The sequence below is a fragment of the Peromyscus californicus genome, unplaced genomic scaffold (genome assembly GCF_007827085.1).
Source record: "Peromyscus californicus insignis strain IS unplaced genomic scaffold, ASM782708v3 Scaffold_8__1_contigs__length_139910024, whole genome shotgun sequence".
Classification (NCBI taxonomy): domain Eukaryota; kingdom Metazoa; phylum Chordata; class Mammalia; order Rodentia; family Cricetidae; genus Peromyscus; species Peromyscus californicus.
Window position 1 is genome coordinate 5417514 of NW_026294606.1, and position 25962 is coordinate 5443475.

The window sequence follows — 25962 nt, forward strand, 5'->3', positions numbered from 1 at the left end:
AAAGTGCATCTAAGGGGCAGAGCAGAGGGTTCGGGTGGCAAAGGGCTTGCAGTATAAACACTAGGATCTGAGTTTGGATCCCCAGAGCCCATGAACCTGCATGTGCCTGTAATCCCAGACCTGGGATTAGGTAGAGACCTAATTAGCTTTCAGACCAGCCAGGTTCTGTAGCACGAATCTTAAAGGGTCTTATTGATAAAATCAAACCCGAGGCCAGTTATTGGGGTGAACGCTAGAAGATCAGAGAAGCAGAACAAGCCACAGCTTCCTCACCTCGCAATTCCTCAGCTGATCCTGTTTCTTCAGACTGGAAGCCTCTGAGTCCTTATCCAAATGGATCTCAGCTGAACTGTTGCTCAAAAGCCTAAAAGCTTAACCAGCCTTAGTTCCTGGTCCTCACGCCTTATATACCTTTCTGCTTCCTGCCATTACTTCCTGGGATTAAAGGCGTGTGTCACCATGCCTGGCTGTTTCCAGTGTGGCTTTGAACTCACAGAGATCCAGACAGATCTCTGCCTTTGGAATGCTAGGATTAAATGTGTGTGTGCCACCATTTTCTGGCCTCTATGTCTATCTAGTGGCTGTTCTGTTCTCTGACCCCAGACAAGTTTATTAGGGTGCACAATATTTTGGGGGACACAATATCACCACAAGATTCAGTGATAAACAGTGTCTGAAAAAAAGAAGGTGGAGAATGATTCAGGATGACACCAAATGTCAGACTCTGGCTTCCACATACGCATATGCACACACACACACACACACACACATGCGCGCGCGCATGTACACCAGCACACATAGACACGCATATACATACACAGGTGCAATGTAATGCACAGGTTTCTTTCACTACGATGCAGTATCTGAGATACACAGCCTAAAAAGAGGAAACATTGATTTGGCATGATGGTTTCAGAGGTGTCCGTTCTTGGTGGCATGGCTGTGTTACTTTTGGCAGAACATCATGGATGAAGTGTGTGGCAGAGGAGAAGGAGCCAGTGCCTCAGTATAACCTTCAAGGGCATGCTTAATGCCTATTTCCTCCAGTAAGGCCCTACCTACCTCCCAGTATTGCTGTTAGCTGAGATCCAAGGCACTAAGAGCTGAGTGTTTAGGAGACAAGACAAGAGACCAGCGGAGGAAATCCATGCCAGATACCACACGCCAATTCTGGTGCACCATATGTGAATCTGAATTTTACCTCATATGTATCCAGTTTATCCCTTTCAAGATATTCCCAGAGCTGGAATATCTTATGTGGGTGTGAGCAAAGCAAATACAAGTCGAATCTACCTCCTAAGCCCTTGGAATGCCGACAAGTAGAAAGTCAGTACTTGGGAACTATGTTCCACTGTTATTGTTGTACAAAAGCAACACAGCTGGGACCTAGATACTACACCTGACGTGAACCTCCAAGCAGTTTGGAGAAGCCTTACCAATACTCTTCCATCGAGAGAGTTTTATTTTCCCAGCAGGTAGGCAGACTTAGCATTAGAAGAACAGCATTCCTAAAGCATTAAGGGACCTACGTATTTGTAAGTGAATCTCATTTTAACATTGATTTCCATTATGTTAACAGTCCCTCCAAACTTCTGCTCTTACCACTTATTGTAATGACTGTGCAGACACAGAGCAAGAAGAGTTTCCTAAGGGCCAGCTGCCCACCTGAAGTGGACAGTCTAACAAATGAGCTCCGAGCTGTAGCACTCCTGTGAAACATTCCAAGTTCTATCCGGAATTTGATGATAAGACTAATGTGGGCAGAGACATGCCAAACCAAGGAGGTTTGCTTCAGGAGATATGCAAGACCTGAGAATGACTCAAAAAGCACCAGAGGACACATGGGGCCCCTGGCTAAGGGACCAGGCTCACCCAGGCATGTGGGGTCCCTGGCTAAGGGACCAGGCTCACCCAGGCATGTGGGGTCCCTGGCTAAGGGACCAGGCTCACCCAGGCATGTGGGGCCCCTGGCTAAGGAACCAGGCTCACCCAGGCATGTGGGGCCCCTGGCTAAGGGACCAGGCTCACCCAGGCATGTGGGGCCCCTGGCTAAGGGACCAGGCTCACCCAGGCATGTGGGGCCCCTGGCTAAGGGACCAGGCTCACCCAGGCATGTGGGGCCCCTGGCTAAGGGACCAGGCTCCTCCAATTAGGAAAGCAGGAGGACTCAGCGCAACACCTGGAATTTGAGCATAGACTGGATGGAGGTCGAAGGCAGGCTTCACTCTGGCTTCCTGCTCATGGTCAAATAGCCCAGTTTATTTCAGAGCCTGTTCCTTAGTTTGGAAAATAATCACCTGTCAGCTGATGAGGACTGGTCATACATCAAGACAGGTCAGCAAACTGTTCTGTAAAGGATTGGGGATGCATGGTCAGTCTCCGGGCGCAGCTATTCATCTATACCACTCTATGAAACAGCCACAGTCTATATATAAATGAATGAGTGACTAAGAGTGAGTCTGTGTTCTAATAAAATGTTATTGATGAAACCTGGAAACTAGCTGGCAGTGACCTAAGGGCCACAGTCTGGTAAGTTTCATGTAGACTATGCTGAGTACACAGGAGGGGTGTTGGTTCCAGGCCTGCTTATCCTCAACCCAGGGCCATCTGTGCCCTCTTTGAATCACAGGAAACTGACTCATGCAAATTACATTTTCCAATCCTCTTTGCCAGAAGATTGAAAGTAGAGTTAGCCAATGAGAGGCTAACTCAATGAGAGGTGGGAGCTTGGAAGTCAAGGAGCTCTTCATGCAGCCTGCCATCCTGATAGGCACAGTCTCTCTGCCCACAGCCCTTCCCCAGCTCCTGCTGGGCAGTCCGGCATCTGGATCTTAGTAACATTGTGCCTTCCTTTCCCCCATCTCACAGTTGGGTGGAAACAGCTGAGATCTTGCCTCCCTAAACTTTGCCTAAACAGGGTGAGATGGTCCTTCAGGTTCCCATCTCACAGAGGAGACTACCAGACATTCTGCAGGACACAGAGAGAAGCAACTGATGAACTTTGGCAATAGGCAAGACAATCCTTCAAATTTCCTGCTTCACTAAAATGTCTGCCAGAGACTCTAGGCCTGTAAGCTGAAGATGGATGTCCCAACATTGTAGAGGAACTTGGGTGACTGTCCAGGTACTCAGGTGTCTCTGCCATTTCTAGAACTTTAGAAGTTGCTTACAATGCACTTCCTGTTTACTTAGGTAATATTATATCCTTCTGGGGTCTTTGATGGAGTTGCAGACTAGATATTTATAGCTTTCCTTGATCATGATAAAAGATAAATTATACATAAAACTTTAGACTCACAAAAATAGGATAGATGATAGACTATTTCTAATTTTGCCAAATATAAATAGACTAGATATTGTAACTATAATTCTTTCTTGATAACTACTTTACTATATATAATTTTACTGTATTAAAGTTAAAACCTTCCTTTTTGATTAGACAGAAAAGGAGAAGTGCTGTGGGATGTCTTTCTGTATGCTGTGAATATGTGTTGCTCTGATTGATTGATTAAATAAAGCTGTTTGGCCAATGGTGAGACAGAATAAGGTTAGGCGGTCTATTCCAACTGGAGAGAGAGGAGAAGAAAGGAGAGTGGAACAGATGCTGTGAGCCAACACCAGGAGAAGAAAGATATGAAAGTACTGGTAAGTTGTGAAGCCACGTGGCAATGCATAGATTAATAGAAATGGGCTATGTTAAGTTTTAAGAGCTATCTAGTGAGAAGCCTGAGCCATTAGGCCATACAGTTTGTAAGTAACATAAGTCTCTGTGTGTTTGCTTGGGTCCGAGCAGCTGCGGGACCAGGTGGGACACAGGGAAACTTCCGACTACATTTTAGATCTTGGCTCCCAACACCTTCTGCTGGCTGATCCTCCTCCAGTGTCCCCCACACTTCAGTTACATCTGTGCTTATCACTTTGACCTCAGTTGTCTTCTGAACTGGACCTTGATAGACTTAGTTCTTAGTACGCAGTTGTTGTTCTTAATTTATTGCTCTTAATACTCTGGGTAGTTTTAATTTCACAAGAGAATGTTTCTGCATTATGTCTGTAAATTGGTTATTACGCAGTGCCTACAAGGAGAAATGTAGACTCATTAAATTAACAAGGACATAACAAGTACCTACTGTGTGCCAGGTACTATTCTAGTCTCTGAGAACACAAAGTATGCTGTACCATGATGTAGCTGATGACTTTATTCACCATCCAATCCATCCCTTTCATGTTACACACAAGTTAGAAAGGCCCACCAATAAGCCTAGGTAATGTTTATTGGAAATGTTATTCATGTCAGGCTCTCATCTAAGCATTTTAAATATTAATAATTTAACTTACTTAACTCACATAATAGCCCAATGAAGTGGGAACCATCATTTTCTCATCTTAAACATGAAAAACTGATGAACTGAGGTAAAAGAATATGTCCAGAAACATCACCAGCAAGTGGTGGAGCTGGGATTTGAACAGGGGCTGTCGGGGACTGCACCTCAAGTACCTCCCTCCCAGGACAATGAACAGAGTGGTCAAGGCCATGGCAACAACTACATTCTCCAGTTCTAATGATACAGTCCAAGCATTAGTGACTTGGCAGCCCCTTGTTAAAATGACTGAGACAATAGCCGTAGAAGAAATAACAAAAAGTCATTATATGTCTCTTTATGGCTTTCGTGGGCTCCACAGAAGAATGTAAAAGTCAATATGGAACCTGCTACACCAGCCATAAAAAAACACTTGCAAATAGTCCAAAAGCCGACAGACACCAGGAAATCCATAAAATCAGACTTCGGTGGTGGGTAATGATCTAGTTAGGGCTTTTTAGAAATATTTTAAGCTGATAATGCTTTCTTCAAATAAAAGCTTTTGAGGAGGGCATTCTCCTGGCATATAACAGTTGATGGAAAAGAGTGGACTTCCTCTTTAGCACTGGGCAGAATATTCTGGGAGAAGCCTCCTCCTTGTGTGCTATCTCCAGTTCTTAGAGGCTTCTTGACAAGTCTCCCCAGAGGCCTGTTTTAAAGCTATCATGCTAACTCATCCCAGGCTCTCTGAAGCGCTCAGAGGCAATGGGATTAATCCAAGGTCATGCAGAGAATTATGGTCAAAGAGTCAAGGTCAAAGGCAAGGTTCTGGGACTCTCATGCCATACTTGTGTCTCTCTGGTGGGCAGCTGTGGATTTCTCTTCAAGCCATCCACGTGGCAGCAATGATAGGAACCTAAATAGGAGCAGGGTGGCTTCTGCGACCTTGATGGAGCAGCCCCACTTCTGAGGATCTAACCATCATCAGCTGTGCAGCTAAAGCAACATGAGCTAAGTGGAGAGAAAGCAGCTCTCTGATCCACCTGGGGCAACATTTGAAACTGCCCAGCAAGAAGCATTTCCCAGGACATCAAAGGCTCAGTCTGCTGTGCGTTGTCAAGGTGGTTGTTGATGCAAATCTGTCCCCAGGCTCCCTACTCACAGTCCTTTTATGGCATGGCAGCAGGGTTCCAACTATGTTTGAGCCCAGAATCACAGAGTACCCATAGGCTTCCACACTGCAGTGCTTTTACACATGACATGTTTTTCTGAGGCATTCTCTTAATGTAACCAACAAACTCCAGCTGCCATTTAACTGCATGGGGTTTCCAGATCTCAGCATGAGGAAAGGAAAACCCTGGAAACCCCCACCTTTGAGACAGTCCTCTGAGCCTAAGAAGCCAAAGACTTAGAGACAAATCCCTGCTTACTAAGCAGGAGAAGCTGTGGGTATAGCACTCGGGTGGTAGATAAGGTTCATTAGCCTTGCTAGGCAATGCCTGTTATCTGGAGAGGCACATTTCAGGTCAATGCTCAGAGAACATCCCTGAAAGTCAAGACATCTCAAACCACCCCTGTATTTCCCATCTGCAGATGGGGTCCAGTTGTTCAGATTTCCTCTTCTGAATAAGCTGTTCTCCTGATTACACTATGCAGAGGGCAGAGTGAGATCCATTTATCTGCTTACTGCTCCTTTTCTCTGGCTGGTTTATCTTCTCTGCAAGTAAGTACCAATTGAAAACTCAGAAGTTGTGCTCCAATTACCATCAAGCCACGTCTCACAAAGACACAGGTTCTGACAGCTTTCAGTTGATGGATTAGATAGTCATTATTTCGTTCTGGCTTTTAACAGCTTTTCAACCTAGCCTTCATTCCAATGTTCTTCCCACTCGAAGATGACAGGGCAAATTAGATGCAGCCCATGCACTTACGGCTGGCTGCCTTTGCAGAGACCCTGAGTACCTAATGTCTGCAAGGTTATCTATCGGCTTGTTTTGTTTTCTCTTCCAGTGAACTCTTTTTCAAGTTCCAGGAAACTGGTGAAGTTCAGGTCGTGAAGAAAAAAAGTCAATGTCCTCGATTGTTATCTCTTCTGTTAGGGTGTCATCCCATGGGCATGACCAGACTTGGTCATGGGTCCAGCATCACCCATTTTCCTGTGTTTCTAATGCTTCCACTTCCCTTTGTCAAAAGGCTTTATGGAGTCACAAGACTAACACTGAGAAACTGCATTCAGCCTACGACACCAAGGCTCTACCCCACCTGACTTCAGACCCATGGAGCTCAGAATTTCCCTCTTAAAAAGATGTAAGCTACACCTGGCCCTGCTTGTCTGTCATCCCAGCACTGGAGAGCTGAGGCAGGGAGATCAGGAGTTCAAGGTCAGTATGAGCTACATAGAAAGTTCAAGGCTGGCTTGCACTACATATGAGATCCTGTCAATAATAATAATAATAATAATAATAATAGTTAATAGTGTTAGGATTGGGGAAAACTTTAATTTTCTATTCTAATTCCACAGTGTGTTTACTATGATATAAAAGAAACTTGTCCTTCATAATCACTTCCCTGTACAGCATTCTAGTTTTGTTTTATCACCTATTCACATACCACTAAGCACTGAACTGTTTTGTCTACTGTGTTTTGAAATTTCTCAAGTGTGCATGTGTGTGTGTGTGTGTGTGTGTGTGTGTGTGTGTGTGTGTGTGTGTATTCATTTTTGTTCACATGTGTTCAGGTGCATGTGGAGGTTTGGGGTAAACCTGGATGTCATTCCTCAGTTGCCCTACACCTTGGGTTTTTGGTATTGTTGTTGTTGTTTGTTTGTTTGTTCATAGACAAATTTCTCACTGACCTGGAGCTCACCAAGAAGGCTAAACCATCTGGCCAGTGGGTCCCAGAGATCTAGTGGTCTCCACCTCTCCAGAACTGGGATTAAACGTATGCCCCCACATACGGTCTCTGGAGATCAAACTCAAGTCTTCACACTTAGGCAGCCAACACTTTACCAATGGAGCCATCCCCCCAGCCCTGCTTTGAATTTCATGCTGAAATAACACTTCATTTTCTAAAAGTTATTAAATAAAAGTGAAAAGGGTGATAACGTGGAAGGAAGCAGTCTAGAACGGTACTGCTCCGTGTCAGCCACCTGTGGCTGCTGAGCCCTGCCAGAACTGATGAAGGCTAGGATGAGCTGGAAGAGACTTTACACAGAGTTTGGAAAGTATACACGCCACTGGGTGCCACAGACAGCTGTATGTCCCTTCTGTCAAATTTAAGGGAAATGACTCCTTTTGGTAGATAGGAACCAGTTTCACAAGTTCCTAAGGAATGATGGATTTTGTCTAATTGCCAGAAATCCTCCTATAGTTCAGGTTGAGCTCATTTCTGGATATTTGGACTGTCTTTGGGGGGTAAATTACTGCAGGGAAGACAAACTGAAGTTTATCACAGTAAATTCTTGCCTTGAATTGATTTGGTTTATTTGTTTTGCTGACATTTTTTAAAGAGGGTCCATGTAGCCCAGGGTTGCCTTGACCTCTCACTATTCCTGTCTTAACGTCCCAAAACTGGCATTACCAGCATGTGTCACCAAGCCTGGTTTGTGGCAGGTCCCTAATGAATGGGTAACTTCTCTCACAGGTACTTAAGGGTAACTTTCCTTGATCCTCCTAACTTGTGAAAAAGTCAATTTTTATGTCTTCTGAGAATATTCTCTTCCTCAAAATCCCTTAAGGCATTAGCTTTTCACCTTGGTGTTCATAACTATCTGAAAACCTTCTTCTTGGTCTAAAGAACAGTGAGATAGGCTGAGGCAAGGAAAACAGGCACACTTCATAGGGTACTCTGATCTTCCATCCAGTGATGGAGGCTGGAAAGATGACTCAGCGGTTAAGAGTGTGGAGTACTCTCTCACCAAGGACCTGAGGTCCATCCCCAGCACTGTGGCAGGTGGCTCACCAACTACTTATAACTCCAACTCCATGAGATCCAATTCCTCTGGTCTCTACAGGCATTTGCTCTTGGGAGCATGCACACACACACACACACACACACACACACACACACACACACACACCTAATTTTTAAATTAAAGTGATTTTAAGCTAGTAATAACTCACTGTTAGTATTTATAATTTGTTAGTTTGGGTTCCTTTGAGCCACAGAAGAAACCTCATATTCCTATGGCACTAGCCAGGATTCACACAGCATCCTGGGGCTTGCTGTCGCCCTCATGCTCTTCGTGTTGTTTTCCCGAGTGTGGCTCCTGCAGATGCAATAGGGTTGTTGAGTGAACGATAAAGTGTTGTTAAAGGAGCAGAACGGATACAGGACTTGGCATCTGGTGGGGGACAGGGAATGTATTACAAAGGTGCTCAGCATATTCTAGAATCCTACACATGGTTTCTGAAGCTTATGTCTAGATGTTCCCGCTGTGATAGGAAAGTCATGGTCATGCTTGGTCTCTTCCAAAATTCAATGAAAATGCCTGTGGCAGAAAAATCTACACAAGGAATCTACACAGGGAAACCCTGTCCTTGGTCATGGACACTGACCAGAGGTCCCATAATTGTGTGGTTAGTTCAAAAGAGGCCAGGACAAAAAGTGCTAACTGGTCATATAACCCATCCCATTCTCAGTGGCTGCCTAAAGAGGAGACACTCCTGCATGGTGGGAGGCATTGCTGGTCCTAGATGGGGCTTTTAAACAACATTCACACACCTGGCTATGGAGTTTCATCAGAAGCACAATTGGGAGTTTTAAAAAGTCAAAAACACAATAGAAAGCAAATAGTCCCTGCAGTCAAGAAGAATAAGGACAGAAAAGCAGGGCCCAGGGACTTCTTGTCCAGGCCAGTGACTTACTGTGTGGTGGAGAAAAGAGATGTGGTAGCTATTGTTTGCAGGGCATAAATCAGGAGTTATAAAACCTGGTATTGTCACCAAAGAGCTCGTTGTTGAAAGCCCTACAAAAGACCAGTGTCTACTCCTGCAGGCGACAGAAGATCCCCAGCAGGAGCTGCTGTCTTGTCATCCTCAGACAATTCTCTGACTTCTGCATGTTGGTCAAGGAGAAAGGCGAATTCACATGGTGGCATCCTTGTCCTCTGTGGCCCAAGGAGGCTTCCTGTCCTGACCCGCATGTCAGGAACTCTTTGAGAAACTTTCTCTTCCTCGCCTGGCTCTACACATGCACATGCACATGCACATGCACATGCACATGCACATGCACATGCACGCACACATACACACATGCACACACACCTGTACATACAAATGCACACACATGTACACACACACCTGCACATGCACACATTTATACACAGTGGCCTTGGTCTCAAACTCCAAGGTAGTGGAGAGCATTTTCAAGACCAACTACTATCTGAGAAAAAGTTGTTATTGTTGTTTTAATTAGAACAACCACCTTTCTAATTTATACAATGATGTGCAATGGCAGATACTTTTGGAAGCTCCCTAATACAGAGCAACACATTTGAAATGGGGGTAAAAGGAAAGACTAAACGAAAATATACATCTGCACTAGTTGTTAGGAAAAATAATGTTTCCAGCAATAGGTCATTTGGGGAAGGGCCATGTCAGAGGAGCATCAGATGACAACTGACCTCAGGAGATTGGCCCACCAGAATGCAAGGCACTGATGGGTGAGTCTTGGACAGGCAAGGCCGAGGCTCCAGCTGCAGAATGTCTCTTGCTATGCTGTGTCTTTGCATGTGTGCCACTGACATTTTCCTCTGGTATCCGGTACGGTGTGCATGGGTGTGATTATCTCATGGGAATATCTTGTTCTACTGGGCATTTTTACCTGTGGATTATGATGAAGATGATGTCCTTCTATGCTGTACTGCTTAACTGAAGCAATGATTTTATACAATAATAGTGTTAGCTTAAATAGAATTTTGATGACTGAGGGTTTTTAATAAATATAATAAAGGATTGTGATAGAGGTTGTTTAATGGAAAAATTAATATAGGTAAAGCAGGATATGATGTTTCCCCTACCCTTGATAAAGTAGAGGCTTCAGAGGATAGAAAACAAGAACACGGAAGTGTCACACAGCCAGGACTTATGAGTTTCTCTTGAGGAGTCATATAGACTGTGGCTTAGGTTAATGATTAAGGAAAACAATTGAGTCCCAGAAGCCAAGATAGCTCAAATTCCTTTAATCTTAATTTAGAAGCTGTGTTCACAGGTTTTGGTGTGGTTTGGGTTCATAGCTAAAACGAAGCTTTAAATAATGACTTAAGGTTAGGTTAAGATGTCTTTGTTAATGGCTTTAAGGTAGAAAATCTTGAGGAACAGTTTAAAGTTTAGAACGGCACACTTTCAATAGTTGAGTGAGGGACATAAACAATGGCAGCCTGGCTTTTGCTGGCTGACGTACCTTTTTTGCTTGAATGGGTTGGTGATCAAGGGTGATGATTAATTCCTTGTCCTTCATCAGCACCCTGGGTGAGATCCTGACATGTTGGGGACGTGTGTGTGTGTGTGTGTGTGTGTGTGTGTGTGTGTGTGTGTGTGTGTGTGTTTCCCTTTTTTGCTGTCCTCAGAGAATTAAGTTTTACTCCCTCAGATAGAAAAGTCAAGTTGAGTGATTAGTCTGCCGACTCCATGGATTCCCCTCAATCCCTGAGCTGCTGAAGGATGGTTCTCACAGCAGCAATAGGGAAGCCATTGATTTGGCTGGGGATAAACAGTGTCTCTTTGGAGTGCCTTGAGAAGACATGATCAGAACTTAGTTCTAAATCTGGAAATTGCAATAAGAACTTGGTTTTTAGAGGCACAAAGAAGAGGAAGTGAGCTGAGCCAGCCCCTAGATGAGCTGTAAAGCTGTGGCTGTAACTCAGACATTAGAAAGAGGGGCAGGAGTGAGTAAAATGTTAAATCCCACTTGTGTGTTCACAGGTGAGTAAGTAGAGCTGAAAACATTCATTCTGAGTGAGGTAACCGGGACAAATTGGCAAGTTTTTTCTCACTCAATATCATCTTTAAATCCTTAGATACGTGTGATTCATTGGAAATACCCAAAGAGGCCAGGAAACTGGGAAGAGGTCGCGGTGGGGAGAGGGCTTTCAAGGGAAGGCAGATTGAATAGGGTGAAATGGAACAGCAAGGGCTAAGTGGGGTGGGTGTGGGGGAAATTCAGGCAGGGGCAAAGGTCATATGGAAACCCACTAATGTAGAATACAAATATATATATTTAAATGGAGGTATCCTATAATGAGGGAACAATGGTCCTACTACACACCATAGGCAAATAAAAAGCCCAGTGCCAGGAATGGGTTACCTCTTTTGGATTGTTGGCCAATGGGGTCACATAGACTCCCCAAATGTTACAGGCTATTGCCAGTGCCTTTGATTGCCCTCTAGAACATAGAGTGAGACCATACCATCAAAGACTACACTTGCCTGTTCAAATGCTTTAGCAATGAGAAAATTCTGATTATACGTGGTTGTGGCCACCAAATAAATAAATACAATTTACAAAAATAATAAAAGCAGCGATGAGGTTGGCACTCTGCTGCCAAGGGAAAAGAGGAGACAACACTGTCTTCCAGCATCACCAAGAGTGCTCTACCTAAGAGACTCCCACGAACTGTTTGTGAGCCAGTGCTCTGCGGCTTATTCTTCCCATTTGTGGACTGATCTCTGCTGGAGACTTCTGTGTCCTTCCCTAATTGCAGAAGACACGATAGACAATTCTCTTTACCCTAAGTTGGGCTGTCAAGTTTAAAACAGCTGATGTTCCTTCCTGAAGAGCCTGATTTGACACTTGAACTTGATGCTGAAGTTGTGTGGCTTTGTGAGGCGTGGGGGGGGGGGGGCAGGAGTGCATTTTCTGTGGAGCTCTTTGCAGCAGCTGGGCTAGGGGAGGCTCAGGGAAGCAGGCCAGACAGTACCTGGGAATGAAGAAGCTGAAGTGGGCAGCCCCTTAGGTATGAACTTGAGGTTAAGGAAAGGCTAACGAATGAGTGGTTTTACCCTTTATATCAAGTTCACTATGTCTTACTCTAACACATCACCTTAGTGCCTACAAATAAATAATGCCAGACACAAACATTCCAAAGATTAATATTGCTAAAATTAATCTTCTTTTAAATATTGCATTTCCCTACAACTCAAAAGCAAATGCTATGAGTCAGAAACGTGGAATTCAAGGTCAGTTGTTCCTGTTTTTCTCCAGGCTTTACAAACAAAACCCATTATTCCATGTGCTTTAATGTCTTGCTCGCGGTGTGACTGCAGCTTGATGACCTTCAAATGCAGTGTCTATTGTTGGCTTCACTTTCATCTCTACCTGAGTGAGACAGAATCGATGCTCTCCATCCAGCAATTCCAATTAAGCCACTAGCAAGCTCTGCTGAACCTGCAAGCTTTGGATTTATATTGAATTAATGAAAGCCGAAAGGACCTCCCACATTACATCCACGCATAATGCATCTGTGCCAAGAGGAGATGTAATTACAATATCGCAGGGACCTTGCAGGTTGGTTCACTGAAGCAAGGTGACAACCATGAATTGATCATGTGAGTGTATTGAGAAACTTCCTAGCAGCTATTACAGAATTTGCCACATTCAGATTAATTACCTAGAAGCTGGATGGTGCCAATGATTGGTAAAAAGGCATACATTCCAAGTAGATTATTTTAGGGACAATGATTTAAATCAACTTCTAGGTAGCGTCAAAGACAGCTGCTTCATATCAACAAGTTATTATTTAAATAAAACTTGAGTCTTAGTGTAACATTTACTTCCATATAGATAACCCAAGAAAAAAATCATTTTTACACATGTAATCTTTTAACTATTGAGATTGTTCATCCCCAGAGTATGGCCTTTTCATTAAAATTGTTCATCTTTTTATAATTTATCATGTATATATAAAATGCAAGTTACATGATATGTAAATCATACATTGAGGTGCATATGCATGTATAGTAAATGTGTATAGATGTCTCTTATATTTTTACTTAGCACACACAGTATTAGGTTTCATTGTGGCGTTTTCAAACAAAATTTGTTTAGTTAATTCCTACCTGCCCCTCTTCTTCCCTCCTCCCTGCCTTCCATCTACCCCATAAACCTCCATTCTGCTTTGTACCCCACAGCCCTCCACACCTTTCTATATGCACCCCATGGCCCTCCACACCTTTCTATATGCACCCCACGGCCCTCCACACCTTTCTATATGCACCCCACATCTCTCCATGCCTTTCTATATGCACCCCACGGCTCTCCACACTTTTCTATATTACCCCATGGCTCTCCACGCCTTTCTATATGCACCCCACATCTCTCCATGCCTTTCTATATGCACCCCACATCTCTCCATGCCTTTCTATATGCACCCCATGGCTCTCCACGCCTTTCTATATTACCCCATGGCTCTCCACGCCTTTCTATATGCACCCCACATCTCTCCATGCCTTTCTATATGCACCCCACAGTTCTCCACACCTTTCTCAACACCTCATGTCCTCTCGCATGGAATCTTTTCTAGTTTCACAGCCTAGAAACACACTGACCTCCACTTCTAATATAGCCATACATACAAACATAAGCTCAGTCCACATATGAGATCATTTTCTGTTGTCCTGCTGATTCTGAATTACCTCACTTATAATAGTTTCCAGCTACATTCTTTTTCCTGCAAAGTTCATGGCTTCATTTTTGTTTACCACCAAGTACAATTCCACTGCATCTATCTACCACATTTCCATTATCCATTCGTCTGCAGATAAACATCTAGACTGATACCATTTACTTGTTACTGTGACTAGAGCAGCAATAAATCTGGATAAGTGAGATGTGTAGGTAGGAGATAAAGTCCCTTAGGGATATGCACAGGAGTAGTATGGCGAGGTCATATGACAGTTCTATTTTTAATTTTGGGGGAACCATCATACTGATTTCCATAATAGCTGTAGTAGTTTATAACCTCATCAGGGGGAACAGGGTTCCTCTTTCCACTCATCCTCACCAGCACCTACTGTTGTCTCTCTTTTTGATGATCGCCATTCAGACCACAATAAGCTGGAATCCCAAAATAGTTATAATTTTCACTCCCCTGATGAGTAAGGATGTTGAACACCTTTTAAGGTACATATTGGTCATTTTGGTTTTTTTTTCTTTTGGAAGCTTTCTGTTCATCTCATTAGTCCATTTCTTGACTGCCAGTTGGGGAGGGGTTTTTGGTATTTATATTTTGAAGTTCTTTACATATATTCTAGATCTTAACCACTTGCCTGAGTATGTCTGGTAAAGATTTTCTCCCGTCCTGCCTCTCATCTCCTTTGTTGTATGGAAGCTTTTAAATTTCATATACATTTAACTGCTAGAATTAAAAACGCATTTCATGAAAAACAAGTCAGGAAATTGTAGGTAGACAAAGCAACATTTGTACCTGCACTCTACGACAGTTTCTGACTACAGTGTCAACATAATACCTTTTAATGGTATAGTCTGACTTACTGGGTTTAATTCTGAGAGGGAAAAGCTATATACTACAAAGGAAGAGTGTATCTGATTACTCTGGCTGATAAACTTGATTATCGTTTTTTCAACAACAATAATTAACTTTTTATTTACGATAGTACTGAAAAGATAATTCTATTTCCTATTCTCCCCTCAGATTACAAGAGAATTAGGGAAAGCCCCTATCCTAAACCATACCTTGTTGCTGAGTACACTGGTAACTGTGTCTGGGGAAGACAGGACTTAGAAAGAAGTCATGAGCTTTGACAATCTCAAACTAACATGGAATTCTCTACACTCGATGACCCCCTGGAAAGATAAACCAAGACATCTTGATTGGAGCAAAAGGAAAAGGGTATGTGGACAAATAGAGTGAGCATCCTGCAGAGGATAAAGAATTTATTTTTGCAAGAAGCACACTGTCAGCAAAGCTAATTTAGAAAGACCCAGGTGCTGTGCAGGTAAATAAAACTCAGACTGTCAGCAACCTGCACCTGCAGGCAAGGACCCAGAGTGACCCCAGCACAGTGCAGGCACGGACCCAGAGTGACCTCCCCAGCACAGTGCAGGCACGGACCCAGAGTGACCCCAGCACAGTGCAGGCACGGACCCAGAGTGACCCCAGCACAGTGCAGGCAAGGACACAGAGTGACCTCCCCAGCACAGGAATCAAAATCACACCAACCAGGCACAGTGCTAGTACCAGTGTCAGAGGCCACTGGGCAGATTTTCCTGATATCTCAGGTATCCCAGTTAATCCTTTGTTCTACAAAGAGCAGCCCAGAAGACTATCGCTCAATAAAGGGTAAAAGTATAAAGTTTACACAAACATAAGAACCAAGAAAGAAACAAGGACACAAGATGAATGCAGAAAGTTCTGCTCCACCTCAGTGTAAGATCGTAGTCAGTACTGGGATTCAGTCAGTGCTTACCACACAAGTGTGAGGAGCTGAGGCTGATCCTAAGTGGCCACTTGAAAAGCTGAAGTTGGTAACTTAAATTTCAATCCCAGCACTGGAGAGGAAAGATAAGCAGATTCCTGGGGCTCATTGTCCAGCCAGCCTTGCTGACACCAGCCCAAGGTACCAGGGAGAGACCATGTCTGAACCACAACAAAAAAAGGATAGCGCCAAAGTGATGACACCAGAGTTGACCTCTGGCCTCCAGTCACATGCACGCATACAAATACCTGCATACACACAGAGTCAAAAATAATATGAAAATCAAATAATTAAATGAAATATGGCCCAAGAGGAGGAAAAGGATGGTAGAGAAAATAGAGAAATGATAGAGGAACAGAGAAAATAAAAGCACAATAAGGTGAAGTTCACATTAGAAATACAAATCACTGCAGAAGAGTCAGGCATACCCAAGGACAAGCTAAGAACAAGCTTCAGAAAACTGAATATATGGAAAGGAAAAAAGTTGTCTTTTTTTCATTGCTAAAAAGTAATGTTAATTATAGTGATCTAATGGAGAGAAGCCACTGGGATCTAAAGAAGATCAATAAAGTCAAACAGAAAAAAAGATAAAACAGAAGAGTCCCACCACAGAAGGGGAAACAACTAGCCAATCATCAATTGCTTTTACTACTATTTAAAAAAGAAACAAACACAAAAAGTCCCTGGAAAATGACTTGATGCAAAACCCAGTTCTCATAAATAAACACTTCCCAGGGAAAAAAAAGTTATGGAACAAGTGCTGCAGCCATCTAAGAAAAGATTTTTAGAAAGGCCATTAAAGGAAAGAGCAGTGACCACTGAATTAATAGAATAGTGAAAGTAAATGTACATGATGTGTGAAGTGAGAACATGGCCACTCCAAGGTGTGGTTCAGGGGAAGGTTTTTAATGTAGATGTGAGGGATAGAACAGCCAGAGGCATCTGGAAGAGTCCAGAGCAGGAGAGAAAACAGTAGACTGAACATGGCCAGTAGTCTGAGCCAGGGCACTGGGGAGAGGGGGAGGGAGAGAGAGGAAGAAAAGAGAGAGAGGATAGAAGAGGAGAGAGGGCCAAGAGAGAGGGGACCAAGAGGGCACATAGCCAAAATGGCAGGGTTATTCAGGAACGAGAGGCTGGGGGAAGGGAAGCCCCTGAGTTGGAGAAGTTTAGGGTAGGGGAACAGGCTAAGAGGAGCTGAGAGGAGCCACAGGTACTGAGTGAGCCTGGAGGCCAGCATGACCTGGCGTATATATATGAATCTCTGTAAAAATTATTGTTACCTTTCAGTATTATAAATATTAAGAAGAATTCTAAAAATGTAGAATAATAATCCAATATCTAGGAAAAGCAGGAAAAATAGTAGAAAAATTTCCAGAATTAAAGGAAATGAATTACAAATACTGAAATGTCCTATGAATAAAAAGACAGAATTAAACCCAAAGACCTCAAACAACAACTATTAAAATACTGAGGGGCAGGAGGAGTGGAGAGATGGCTCAGTGGTTAAGAGTACTGGCTGCTCTTCCAAAGGAACCTGGTTTAGTTCCTAGCACCCACATGGCAGCTCACAACCATCTGTAACTCCAGTTGCAGGGCCCCTGATGCCCTCTTCTGGCTCTGCAGGCACCAAGCACTCATGTGGTACACATACTTGCAGACATATGCACAGCAAATAAAAATAAATAAAACTTTTTTTTAAAAAAAAGGAACTAGGCAGGATTGGCTTTATAGATCTTGTGCCTGGTGTATGCACATGTGCATATTGAGCGCAGTGCTGGAGATCAGACCCATGGATATGTACATGCTAGGCAAATCCTCTCCACTGAGCTACACCATCAGTCCCCAGATTTAGCAATTTTCAAAGTGTTTTGTTGGCTCAGGAATAGATATGTGCATAACAAATAGAACAAAGAAATTAGAAACAAATTAAAAGTATATACAAATTTGATATAAAGTGAACTGATAAGCCATGTCAATAGAGAAAGGAAAAACTACTCAATACTTGCAAAACTGTCTATCCACATGAAAAAAAAGTAGAATCTTACTTTACAGTAGTCAGATCAAATAATTAAATTGATATACAGAAAACAACTTACACATTTGTAGGAGACTTCTAGTTTCAGTATTAACTGACAAAAAGATACCACCAACCCCATCACTACAGGAAAAATATCTAAGCAAACTGAACATGGTTTTGCTTGGGCCCACTATAGAACTGAAGCTATGGAGAAAGCGTGGGAGGCCAGCTCCCACCTTTTCGAGGGTTCTTATGAGGAGGAGAGAGTGATAAGAAAATATTAGGTAGAAAGATAGTGAAGAGGAGAAAGACAGAAACACAGAATAGCTTCAGGAGGACCTGGGTCAATACTCAATGGCCCTTCCCATTTATTCAAAGGGGCTTCTATAGCAATGACAAGGGGTGGGGCAAAAGACCTCCCCCTTGCTAGATCAAAGCACACCACACAGCCAAGTGTAAATCCTTCCAAACACCAGGTAACCACGCCCATGGTCAAATCATCCCCTTATGCAGCCCTGCTGGGTAAAGCAAGCTCAAATTCTCTGATCCTGAGTAATTTGGGCATCCACAGGAAAGCCACCTGAAATCTGAGGAGCCTAGTGAAGCCTAGTCAAACCAGCCACTCTGAAGGCAAGCGGTCAAAGCCAGACTCCTGGTCACTTCCATGGAAACTCTGGCACACTGTAGGAGGCAGAGTACAGTTGAAGAGTGAGAGAATGCTAAGGGTGACATGGGGACCCTGGATTTCATTCCAGGAACTGCAGCAGTTTCTCCCAGGGAAGAGAAGAGAAAAATCACTGTAGTATGAAAGAAAAAGCCACCAGCTGCTCTGCAAGAGTAAGATTTCTCAGCAAGGGATAAGACCCACCAAATCTTTATTAGACATTGTTCTGTGACTTCTGGGAAGAGGATGCATTCTTCAGAGTTCTCTAGAGGGAGAACAGAACTGATAGAGTAAATGCATATTAAAAGGGGGTTATTAGGCTGGGCATGATGGCACACACATTTGATCCCAGCCCTTATAATGCAGAAGCAAGTGAGTATGAGTTGCAAGTTTAGCTTGGTCTGCAAAGTCCATTCCTATCACGCTTTCTAACAAAATCTGCAAAAAGTGGGTAGTCATCTTTAGTTGATGATTCAGAGCTAACTCTCAGACTCCTAATAGTCTCTCACAGGGTTTTATATATGGTATGAAAAAAGTCTTAATATATTTGGTCAACCCTAGATGAAACTAAATATGTGCATATGTATGTGTGTGTACATATGTATCTGCACCTATATATATATATATATATATATATATATATATATATATATATATATATGCATGTGTGCTCATAGTGTATGCATATGTGTGTTAATGTGCATGTATGATGGTTTGAATGAGAATGTCCCACACTCAGAGGTTTGCAGTTGATTTCCAGTGGTGACACTGTTTAGGTAGGTTTAAGAAGTGTGGCCTTGGGGGCTGGAGAAATGGCTCAGGTGTTAAGAGTACTGAATGCTCTTCCAGAGGACCTGGGTTCAATTCCCATGGCTGCTCACAACTGTCTGTAACTCCAAGATCTGACACCCTCACACAGACATACATGCAGGCAAAACACCAATGCACATAAAATAAAAATAAATTATTTAAAAAAAGGTGTGGCCTTGTGGAAGGAGTATGTCACTGGGGGCGGGGCTTTGTTCTATTTGATTCTTTATTCTATTTTATTTTATAGTGAATATTTTGAGAATCATGATCTGGAAAACTGTTGACTAAGACTTGGATGTTATCTCAATATATGTGTTCTATGAAGTGTGCCTTACAGAATTACTGAAAAACTTTGCCATCTCTCAACACTGAAAACTAAATATTGTTGCTGAGGAACTGGTTTGCTTTTGTTTAGAAGCAAATTACATCATTGTATTTTTAGTATCATTCAGTCTGGAACACTGATTGCAACATAGGATGGAAAAAAAAATCCCCTTCTCCAGGGTACTCACTATGACGACCTGTTGAAAATAGGGAGGAAGGGAGAAAAGAAGCAGAATTGCTAGAATATTCCAAATAAAATTGTGAGCTCATGAATATATTTAATTAAATGCATGTGTACCCAGTACTAGCATCCTTTAAATAAAAAGCAAAAACTTCCTAGATAAAGACAAAAAGAAGCAATTTTATATTTATTCTCTCCATGTGGAGTCAGAACTGTGCCCCCATCTGCCACTTCCTAACACAGAACACTGTAAACACATCAGCTTAAGGTTCAAGACAACACTGTGGTCTTCTCAAATGCAAAGAGTGATACAAATTTTATCATCCTGTCACAGCTACGAAAATGACATGCTCAGACAGCCATGAGGTCTGCGCGTCAAGTGAAACAGGATGGAAAGCCAAAGACATGAAGTGTAAGGGTGTAAGCCACACTTGACGGACACAACAGTTCTTCGTGGCAAACAAACAGTGGCTGGAGGTGGCGACCATAGCAGGGCCTGTTGGAGAGGTGGGAAGCATGCAAGTGTCCGCAGCAATGCCTCTGAAAACCACTCACAGCTTCCTGAGTAAATCAGATGTCATTGTCAGAAGAATGCTCCTGGACAGGAACCATTTATCCCTGAAGGTTAAGAACAGAGTGATCATCCCACCTGCCCTGCACTGGCACCCTCCTGCACTTAGGTTCTGTGGAAGCTCTTCAGGTCCGCAGCAGAAGACCACAAGTTTGTGGCCACAATCTACTCATTAGATTATTTTCGATTGATTGATTATTATTTGAACTTCGAAAATCCCAGTTTCAAAATTATCACCCATAATGGAAGTAATAATATTCACGTCCTGTTTTAAATGGCACTCACAATGTAACCCAAGAACGTGGAAATGAGTATGTGTCTTTCCAGCCTCTCAGTGACATCAATGCAACTAGCTTAAATTAGTTGTCCTAGAAATATTTACACTACAGAAATTGGCAAGAACTAAAGCACAGGTTTACCTTTGGGAACTGTTGTTGAAGACATTCACCAGCACAGCTCCAGGGAAGTGGTCAGTGCTCTGCAGTTCTCCTGATAGCAGTTCCTAGTTCCTTAAGCTCTGAGGCTGCACCAGTGCTCTGCATGGATTCATATTTGGGGTGCAACAGAAAGGAAGGGCAGTGTGAAAAGAGCTAGGCTTCCCCCAGAGTCCCGCTAGAGAGTCACAGGATGTACCACCCCCAGGAGGACCTATGTGCAGGCAAACCTGACTGTTGTTGGGCACATGAACAGGGGAAGTACTGCAAGGATGCTTAACGACTAGCTGTTAAGTTCTAACGACACACTAATTGTAGTTTATAGATGCCCAATAGTAACCCACAATTATTTGCTTAGTAAGGTTACGAGTAAGCAGAGCTGCTGCGGGTGGGGATTCAGGATAAGAGTTCCACAAAGGTATCTGCTGGAGAGTGGGGTGGGGTGTGCAGGGGCTGAACTGGGCCTGCCTTCTTGCCAGCTACAGGCACCTGATTCTTTAAACTCCACAAAAGTGCATTGTGTGAAGACATAAAGTTGGAGAAGAACTCTTGATGACACACAGAAATCAAGGAGTGTGTGACTGGTCGTTCAGACAGTCATAGGAGCGTAGGATTACCCTCCCAGGGACTCCAGCACCATCTTAGCTTGCATAAGCACACCTTGCTGTTTGCACAATGACAACATTATCCAGCGACTTGCTCCTCTGAGTGTAGCTCCCCTGTTCGGCAACACATGGCCACGTAAGAACGCCAAGAAGAGTAAAGGATTTATACTCTTTAATAAAAGGAGGCTTTTCCTAAGATTCATAGGAACTACTTGAGATACCTTAAAACCTACTCTAAAGAATTCTGTCCAGGGACTGGAGAGATGGCTCAGAGGTTAAGAGCACTGGCTGTGCTTCCAGAGCTTCCTGAGTTCAATTCCCAGCAACCACATGGTGGCTCACAACCATCTGTAATGAGATCTGGTGCCCTCTTCTGGCCTGAAGGGACACATCCAAGTGAACACTGCATACATAATAAATAAATAAATCTTTAAAAAAAAAAAAAAAAAGAAATTACTATTAAAAAAAAAAAAAAGAATTCTGTCCAGGACTGCTCTGTAAATTCAAACTTTGACACAATCCTGCTACTCCAAATACTTAGCAATGACAGGGTTTTGTTTTGTTTTGTTTGTTGTTGTTTTGTTGAAATTGTGGCCAGATTATAACACAAGGTAGTCACCACCAAGCCAGAAACAGAAGAGGAATCCAAATGATGTGCAGAATGGGTGTGCTGGGGAAGGAGTGAGCAGGAAGAACAAGCAGAAAGAAGTGGGAGATGGTGGCAAGGGAGACGAGCTGAGGGGGCCCCACAGACACAGAGGCGTGGGGAAGGACACAGTGTAAATAGTACCAGCAAAACTACACAGAAGGAAGCAGGTGACCTCCTCCAGAGCCTCACATTACCTCTAGCAAGGGAATGGAACTGTGGAAAGACTGTTGCCTGTTGGAACACCACGTGTTACACATGCATACTAACTGCTAAGGGCCAGCCACAAAGGGCGAGAAATGTGATGTTCTGGTTGGCAAACTTGCACAGGAATAAAATAGAATGTGGAGCACATGTCTGGTCAGCCTGTCAGAAGGCATGTCAGAGAAAATGGGAACAAAGCAAGCGGACCTAAATCAGCCCAAGGGAACTGAGACCTCAGCAACGCACACAGACTCCTTGATGACCAACAGTCCGAGTTTGCTTTCTGTTGCTGTGATAAAACATTGACCAAAAGCAATTTGTGGCGGGGAGCAGGGGAGGCATCTGTTTCATCATCATCAAGGAAAGTCAGGGCAGGAATTCAAGGCAGAAGCTTAAGTAGAAAACCATGGAGGAACAGGGCTTCCTGGCTTGCTTCAGGCTCACAGGCTCACATTCAACGACCTTTCTTGTACAGCTCTGGCCCACCTGCCTAGGGATGAAATTGCACACAATGTGCTGGGCCCTCCCACATCAATTAGTGATGAAGAAAATGCCCCCATGGACGTGCCACAGACCTTTCTGATGGAGGGCGGTTCCTCAACTGAGAGTCCCTTCTCCCAAATCAAGATTAGCCAACTGTCCATTCAAAAGTGCATTGTTCAGTTCTATATTATCCCTTCCAAGGCTCAGGGAATATTATAGATGTGGAAAAAAGAATAAAAGAGCTGGAGGAAGTGGAGATGGTGGTGTGGAATGCTGACTCCTAGGCACAACATGGCTGTCACACTTATTCACAGCAGCTATGATTACCTGCAAATGATTTACACAAAGTTATGTCTGTCAACATCCTGTCATAGAGAGGGGAAGAGCTCGTGGGACCCACCCCTCCATGAGAACTTTTGTGCTGTTAATGACTGGTGGGAAAGGAAGACTTTTTCAGTGGTATGGAAGCCACTATCTAGTGAGGTGTCATGTTCCTGAAAACTCTCATATTCCTGTAACCAGTTGAGTCACAAGAAGAAAATAGATATGGAAGTTGAAGGGAGAGGAGCTTAGTTGGGAAGAGAAGGGAGTGGAAAGAGAGAAAGGAGGACAAGAGAGGGTAATAGATGAGGACAAGCGAGAATGTAGTAGAAATGTGCTCTGTGTAGGTATGCAAATGCCTCAATGAAATCCTTCTGCCTGTTAGTGTTTACAGAATTGGGAACCCAACTATGTGGGGCATATGTGCTTACACATATATCTTCTTGTCAAAGCATTCTCTCTGTTAATGTGAGTGACCTTCTTCAATGTCTTCTAAGTTTCATTGAAGTCCATTTTATCAGACACGTCAGGATAGCCACGGCAGCTTGCTCTAATTTCCATCCACTTGATAGCTGGCTTTCATCTTTGGACTTGAAGTATGGGGGTGGCTTTACTGATGACGTATGTTTCATGGGGACAACAGGTGATTAAATTTTTATTTTTTAAATCCAGTCAACTAGTCTGTGTGTCTTTACTGGTGAGTTGAGGCTGTTTACATTTAAGATTATCATTGGAAAATATGTACTAGTTCTTACCACCATGTTGGTTTTTTTTCTGATTGTTTGGACTACTATTAATTCTTTACCTTTTCCCCATTAATATCTGAGGTTTTGTTTTGTTTTTTTTGTTTTGTTCTACTGTGATAGACGTGATAGGTTTCTAACACTCCTTTGTTAATCTGTCTCTCTCAGGAATCTCTCCTTCCCTCTGCTCTTATGAACTGTGACCCTCTCCCTCTATGGCCATCCTTGGTATCTCCTGCAATGCTGAGTTAGTGGTCATCAGCTGCCTTAGTTTGTGCTTGTCTTGAAATGCCCATGGCTATCTGTCATTTGAGAAGAGAGCTCTATTAGATATAGCTGTCTTGGCTGGCAGTTATCATTTCCAGGGTTTGTAACACATCACTCAATATTTTCTTGGCTTTAGCATTGTTGATGTGAACTCTGATGTTATCCTGACATTTCTGCCTTTGTAGGTAAGTGGGTATTTTTTCTTACAACATTTTAAAATATAGTATTTTTTTTAGAATTTCATATATGCATACAAGGTATCTTGACCATATTTGCTCTCTATTCTCTAAGAACCATGCCCTTCCCTCCCAACTTCATATTTTATTTTTTCAGTTGTTTTATAACTCCCAAGTTTAACATGTGCTGCTGCTCAAGTGGAACATGGTAGTACCTGCATTCAATGCCAGAAAGCCAGTCTCTGTGAGTTAGAGGCCATCCTGATCTATATAGTAAGTCCTAAGATAGCCAGGGCTACACTGAGAAACACTGCCTCAAAACAAAACAAATGTGTGTGTGTGTGTGTGTGTGTGTGTGTGTGTGTGTGTGTGTGTGTGTGTGTGTCTGTGTGTGTGTGTGTCTGTGTGTGTGTGTGTGCTACTCATATACTTGTGGGTGAACACCCACTGGAGTGTGTTCAACTACTGTGCCCTTGAAGAAAACTGACTCCACCTTCCCAAGAGACCAGCAGCTGTCAACCCTCCTCAACTAGAGGTAGGGGTTTATGAGACCCTCTCCAACCATGCTGGACTGTTGACTGGCTTGACCTGGTACAGGTCTTATGCAGACAACCACAGCTGCTGAGAGTTCATGGGTGCCCTGGTCTTGTCACATCCAGAAGACCCTGTTTTGCTCAAATCCTCCCAATCTCTGGCTTTGACAATCTCTCTGCCTCCTTTTCCATGGTGTTCTCTGAGTCTTGTGGAGAGCAGGTAGGATATAGATGTCTCATTTGTTGTTGAGCACTCCACTGACAAGTGTTCACTGCACTTTGACCAGTTGTGAATTTCTGAATTTACCATCATCCACTATACAAAGAAATTTCCCCGATGATGCCTAAAACCTGCACTAATCTATAGGTATAAAAATATAAATTTAGCCGGGCGGTGGTGGCTCACGCCTTTAATCCCAGCACTCGGGAGGCAGAGGCAGGTGGATCTCTGTGAGTTCGAGGCCAGCCTGGACTGCCAAGTGAGTTCCAGGAAAGGCGCAAAGCTACACAGAGAAACCCTGTCTCGAAAACTCAAAATAAATAAATAAATAAATAAATAAATAAATAAATAAATAAATAAATAAATTTAGAGTCAGTTTGATACTATTTTCACTCTCAAAATAATAGTGGTAGGTTTCCCCCGGATCATGTGAGCTCCACAGGTATGGGTCCTTGGGCCACATTCACTGTACTAGATATGCATTTCCTTCCATTAGAAAGCAGCTGCAACTTCCATAACATCTGTGCCTCTATTGCAATCATGAACATAACTCTTCAACCCAGTTGTTATTGTACCTCACAGGGCTCATGGCTGGGTGAGACTATGGATGATTATCTTCTCCTATAAGCCTGTACAGCAACTTCCAGTACGATGAAAGCTAGCCATCAGAGAGGAAGATTCCCAGTCAGTACCAACTTCATCATTTCATGTCCTGTGATCAGAGTATGTGGTGTCTTCAGCAAGGGGGTCTTGCCATCAAGTTCTGGTGGGCAACCAAGAGCAATTGCAATAGCCTATGTTGTTTGGAAACTATCAGGGAAACATGTGGCCAATGACTCAGGAGGAAGTACCTTGTACTTGGCACAGAGCTTTTTATTTGTCAACCTATAGCATCTAGGAAGAACATCAGTCCCTGGTCCCTGTGTTGAGTAACAACAATTAAAGCTTCTATATGAATATATATCTTTGAGAAACTTATAAACTAGTAGGTTTCCATACAGCTGTAATAGGACAGGCCCATAGGGCCGAG